Source organism: Arachis stenosperma, chromosome 1 (assembly GCF_014773155.1).
Source record: "Arachis stenosperma cultivar V10309 chromosome 1, arast.V10309.gnm1.PFL2, whole genome shotgun sequence".
Lineage (NCBI taxonomy): Eukaryota > Viridiplantae > Streptophyta > Magnoliopsida > Fabales > Fabaceae > Arachis > Arachis stenosperma.
Window position 1 is genome coordinate 62907530 of NC_080377.1, and position 6000 is coordinate 62913529.

The following is a 6000-nucleotide window of genomic DNA, read 5'->3' on the forward strand; positions in this document are numbered from 1 at the left end:
GGAGTTGACATAGAAGGAGACATCCTCATTGATGAGGACAAGCCCATCACTAAGAAAAGGATGGAGCAAACAAGAGACCCCTCTCATCATGAGATCCCTGAGATGCCTCAAGGGATGCACTTTCCTCCACAAGACTATTGGGAGCAAATAGAGGATGCCCTTACTTGCCGGCCTAGGACCAGTGACACTGATGCATTCATGCAGGCCGAGATAGACCTTCACTGCATGACTTTTGATTTTGAGGCATTGAGGGCAGTGGTAGCTACTCCGGATGCCCCTTGGGTTATGGATGCCGATAACACGGCACCCAAGGGGATGCACTTTAGTTATCTGAGCCGAGAGGCCAAGACTTGGTAGCAAATCTTCGCTCATTACGTCATGCCTACGACTCATTTCACAGAGATCCCAGTTGCCATGTTGATCTTGATCAGCTGTGTGATGGAGGGGAGAGATGTTTATTACCCCCAGCTGATCAGGCGGTTCATGTGGAGGGCCCACATCCGAGGTCTCTTTCCTTTTCCGGTCTTGGTCACTCAGATGATTCAGCGGGCCGGAGTTCCGTGGCACCAGGATGATGTATCACCACCTCCACCGCTCCCTCAGAAGGAGCCAGTTACTATTCCGTGGGGATCCTGGGTGCACGAGAGGCCCGCCTCGCGCCGTCGATCTCGAGCCAGAGCAGCAGTTGAGGGAGCTGGACCCTCTTCATCCTCAGCCCCTGCAGGAGCATCTACCGCAGCCGCACCTCAGCCGCTTTACCTGTTAGTTCAGCGTCTCTTCCGGTACATGGAGCGTAGCCAGCGCCAGATCATGCGTCGCCTGGATCGGATTGACCAGATGTTCGTGGCCCAGGGCCTTGAGCTGCCACCTCTACCAGAGTCTTCTGGTTCTGATGAGGAGACCCATGAGGAGGAGCACGCAGATTTACAGACTGAGGGTGTTCATGTGGCTGAGCCAGCACATATGGAGGCACCACCTCAGACACAGGAGTCTCAGCCGGTACCACCGCCACAGCCAGAGCCTACCGGTGTACCTATCCCGGATCCTCAGGATTAGCATCGAGGACGATGCTTGATCTTAAGTGTGGGGAGGTAGCCGGTGGCATCATTAGATACCGGTGAACATTTTAGCCACTTTTCTAGCTATCTCACTTTGCACACCTTTTGTGTATATTTGATGTATTTTGAGTTTATTTTGGATACTTTCACTGCTTGATACTTTTACTGCTTATTTTGGATTTATTTTGGATTTTAGATACTTTGATGCTTATGGATATCCTTAGATATTTTTGATGATAGATTTCATACTTTTAGTTGGATTTTTCTTTATACATTTTTGCATATCTTTATTTTTAGTTGAGATTGTGATTAGAAATCATATTTTGAATTGCAAATACTTAGTCACCCTTTTTGCATAAGAAATTGATTTTGAGTGAAAAAGGGAAGGGTGAACTAAGAAAAATTTTTGGATTTTTCAATCACAACAATGCTTAGTCAAACATTGAGATTTTTTCAAGAAGCTTAAATAGAGGGCATTAACCCAATTGATTGAAAGAAAATTTTTGGTGAAACTTGCTTGAATTTCATACTTTGTGAAGCATGTATTGAACTAAGAACACAAGCTTGTGAGACTTGAGCCTATTGATGTGGTTACATTTTATAACCACTTATTTTCTATTCTTGTGTGAAATTGCTCTCTTTCTATGATTATAATCCTTGATTTGCTTGATTCTATATATCCATTTATTTCTTGTATTTATGCATTTATATGATTGAGGCCATCACTTCATTAGCCACTTATCCAAATAGCCACCCTTTTATATTTCTTTATTAGCCAATTTGAGCCTACGATTAACCAACTTATTCTCAATTTAACTCATTACAAGCCCAAGGCGGAAAACCAATGAAAAGTCCTTGTTTGGATCTTTGATTAGCCTAGGCTAGTGAGAGTGTTTATTATTCAAGTTGGTGAGGCTTGGGAACATTGGATAGGATAAAAGGGGTAGTACACTTTCATGTTTAGGAATTGGGTACATATTCATGTATTGATTAAATATAAAGACCTTATGCATTGATGTTCTTGTATGTAGTTTGAAAGAAAAAAAAAGTATATAAAGAAAAGAAAAAAAATGAAAAAAAAAAGAGAAAAGAAAAAAAAAAGAGAAAAAAATATATGATGATGGAAAAGGAAAAAAAATAAAATAACACAATAAAGAAGGGACAAAATGCCCAAAGTGAAGTCAATACAAAGGAATCAATGCATAGGTGTTGTGAATTTAAAAGGAATACATGAGTATGTAAGAAAAAGTGAAGAATGGGTAGTTAGAGTAGTTTGAACTTGTATAGGTCATTATATAGTTAGGTGAGAAAGTCTATGTTAATCAAAGATTCAATCCTAGTCCACTTAACCATAAATGATCCTACCTTGACCCTAACCCCATTACAACCTAAATGAAAGACCTCATGATGAATGTATGCATGCATTGAATAAGTGTTGATTGTTAGAAGAAAATCAAATTTTGGAAAATATGATTAGAAGAGAATTGAGTGAATTAACCCTTAAACACTTGAGTGAATAGAGCGGATACACATCCGGTGAGGGTTCAAAAGTTCAATCACATGTGTTCACCCATATTGTCTATATTCTTGCAAGTTTAAACTCTTTTTGATAATTCAATACAATTGTGGTTTGGACTTAATTCCTATTGCCTAGCTCTTGTGCTTACACATGCTCTCTTGGGAATTGATTTGTTTGAACTAAACATTTCCAATTGCTTTAGGTAGTTGCATGTAGATAGGACTCATATAGTTTAGTTGCATCCAAATAAATGTCATAACCCTTAGTTCCTTCTTATTTTAGCATGAGGACATGCTAAGGCTTAAGTGTGGGGAGGTTGACAAACCCCAATTTGACGGTTTGGTTTGTATTGAAATTAGAGTATTTTGATAACCTTTTGTCACATTTAGCCTAGGAATTAGCATGGTTTTGTTATCTCTCCCTTATTTGTGCTTAAGTGTAAAAACATGTTTTTTAAGTCTTATTTTGATGAATTCTAGTTTCTCTTTGATTCCATAAGATGCCTTGATGTGTTTGTTAGTAATCTCAGGATGAAATAGGCTAAGCATGGATCAGAAGAAGCTAGGAAGGAAGCATGCAAGTGGAGAGAAGCACAAAAAGCCAAAGAATTGATCTCGGCCAAGCACGCGTACGCGCACAAGGCGCTCGTGCGCACATCACAGAATTAGCCAGGGACGCGCACGCGTACCGTGCGCGCACGCGTACCGTGCGCGCACGCGTCGTAGTCCGCACGTGATTCCTTTATTGCAGCACGTGCCTGGCGATTTTAGGAGGTTTCAGCAACCAACTTTGGCGCCAAAATGCATATAAGAGCCAAGGATTGAAGGGGATTGACACACATTCACATCATAGACTAATTCTAGATCATTAGATAGATATTTTTTTAGTTAGCTACATTTGTGGAGGGAGAAACTCCAACTTCTCTCTAGGATTCATCTTCATTTTCTCAATTCTCAACCATTCTTTGGTGAGATCTATTGCCACTCTCAATTTACTTTGTTCATGTTGTAGATCCTCTTCTCTAATCTCAATTAGTGTTTGTAATTGTTCAATTCTTGTAGATCTTAGGTTTAACTTTGTTGTTTTGAACTCTATTGATTCATTGAAGATCTCATTTCCATTGTTGTTCATTGTTGATCGTTGTTAATCTCTTGTGTTGAATCGCTTTGATTCTAAGTCTCTTCTCAATTTTACTATGTCTTTCATTCTTGCCCTCCAATTGTTTGAGAAAATGCCAACTTTAGATATGGAGTAGTATTCCCTCACTTGGCCTAGTGGTTGAGTCATTGGAGACACTTGAATAATGGATGTCAATTGTTGATTAAGAATTGATGATTGCTAATTGACTTAGAGTGCACTAAAGCTAGACTTCCCTAGGGTAAGACTAGGACTTGTGACTTGAGTTAATTACTTTTACTTGACTTTCCTCTATAATTAGGGGTTAACTAAGTGAAGCAACACTCCTTTGTTATCACAATTGAATGAAGCTATAGTGATGGGACTTCCAATGTTCAACCTTGGCCAAGGCTTTTAATATTGATTGATTGTTGTTTTCTTTTATTCACACTTTTATGCCACACTCTTCAAGCCACAAAAAGACCACTTAACCAATACATGCATCCTTGTAGCATTCCTAGGGAAGAACGACTCGGGACTAATACTCTCGATTATAGATTGTAGATTTGTTTGATGATGGATTTTGCGTCGGTTTAGACTATACTACGATTGATCACTTGATAATTTCTATACCGGCAAAAAATTCATTCGTCAAAATGGCGTCGTTGCCGGGGAATGCGCATGAGTGCCATGTCTTTGGTTAATGTAAATATGTGAATATTGTGAATATGTTTGTCTTTTGTTTGTTTGTTAGTTTTTGTTAGTTTTAAGCTCTCTATTGGTTTTGTTTCTATTTGCCACTATGAATTCTCATCCTTGTGGTTTTGGATATAACTATGACTATTTTGTAGGCAATGAAAACTTGAATGATGGCTCACATTATGGGAGATATGAATTCTTAGGAGGGGAGCCATATCCATATGAGCAATCATCATGGCAACCTTCCCCTTCAAGTTACTATGATGGTAATCCTTCCTATAATGCATATCATTCCTGTGAATATGATGATTCTTATCATGGTTATACCTCTCAACCACCACCATTCTATGCACCATATTCTCAACCCACATCTTATTTCCACCAATTGCCTACATATGATCCAAATCTATATTCCCCCTATGCATACCCTTGTAACAATTATGAATAAGCAACCCTTGAATCACCACCACTCCAACATTTTTACCCTCCAACCCAAGTCCCCATGGATGATGCACTTGGTATCGTTCTTCAAGAGCAAGAAGAGCTCCAAACCGCCTTCACTAGTTTCACCTCTACCCTCCAAGAATTTACGTCCCGTATAATTTCACCCTCTACCGATAACCAAAATGACTTCCCACCTCAAAGCTTTGATGAATCTTCTTTCCAACCATATTATGATTTCTCCTCTCCGCCACAAACCTCCATGGAAGCATATCAATGTCCATTAATCCAAGAGCAATATGATCCTACTTATGTTAGTACAGCGGAACAAGAATTAAGGGATCGTTTCAAGGAAGAAATGGATCAACTTCAAGCAACCATCCGTCAAAAGATAGATTCTTGGGATTCATATCACAAGCGAAATGAGTTCACGGATGATTGTGAGAAAGCAACCAAAAAGGGAGGTATGAGAGAGACTTTAGAGTCTCAAGTTAAGAACAAGGAAATGGAGTGTGTGTTGCAACAAGCGGAGGAAATAGAGATTGTTGAAGATAAAGAAGTGGAAGAAGACCTAGAGGAGGTTGAACAAGAAGGAAGTTCCATCAACGAAAATAACTCTACATCAAGTGACAATGGTGATCTTGTTGAAGCTTCCCCCTTCGAATGTGAAACCAATGTTGAGGAGGGTGCGCAACCTCCAACACATAACTTGATCAATGATAAAGGTTTGAAGGAAGTTAGCAAACAAAAAGAATTTAAAAAGAGTTATCAAAAGATGGAAATCATCATGGAGGAGCCAAAGGAAGTGGAACCTACAATGTCAAGATCATTGAATATCTTCCTTGCTAAGTCGCCATCCCAATCACAAATTGAGTGGGTAATCATCTCATCCTTTAATTTTCTTGGCCCATATCAATATGCGTTGTTAGAAACGGACGGTCAACTTAGAACCCTTTGTGGGCTAGAGAGTAAGAATGGATTGGATGTTAGTGGACAATGGGAAACAAGGCGCATAAAGGACGGAAGATCGAACTTTGAGTTTCAAAAGCCGAGTGAAGCCAAACTCGATGGGATTAAGATGATGAGTATGAGTTACAAAGAGAATTCAATAAGTTTGTCACCCTATTGGAAGCATGAAGATCAAGAAGAAAAGGGGTTGACAAATAA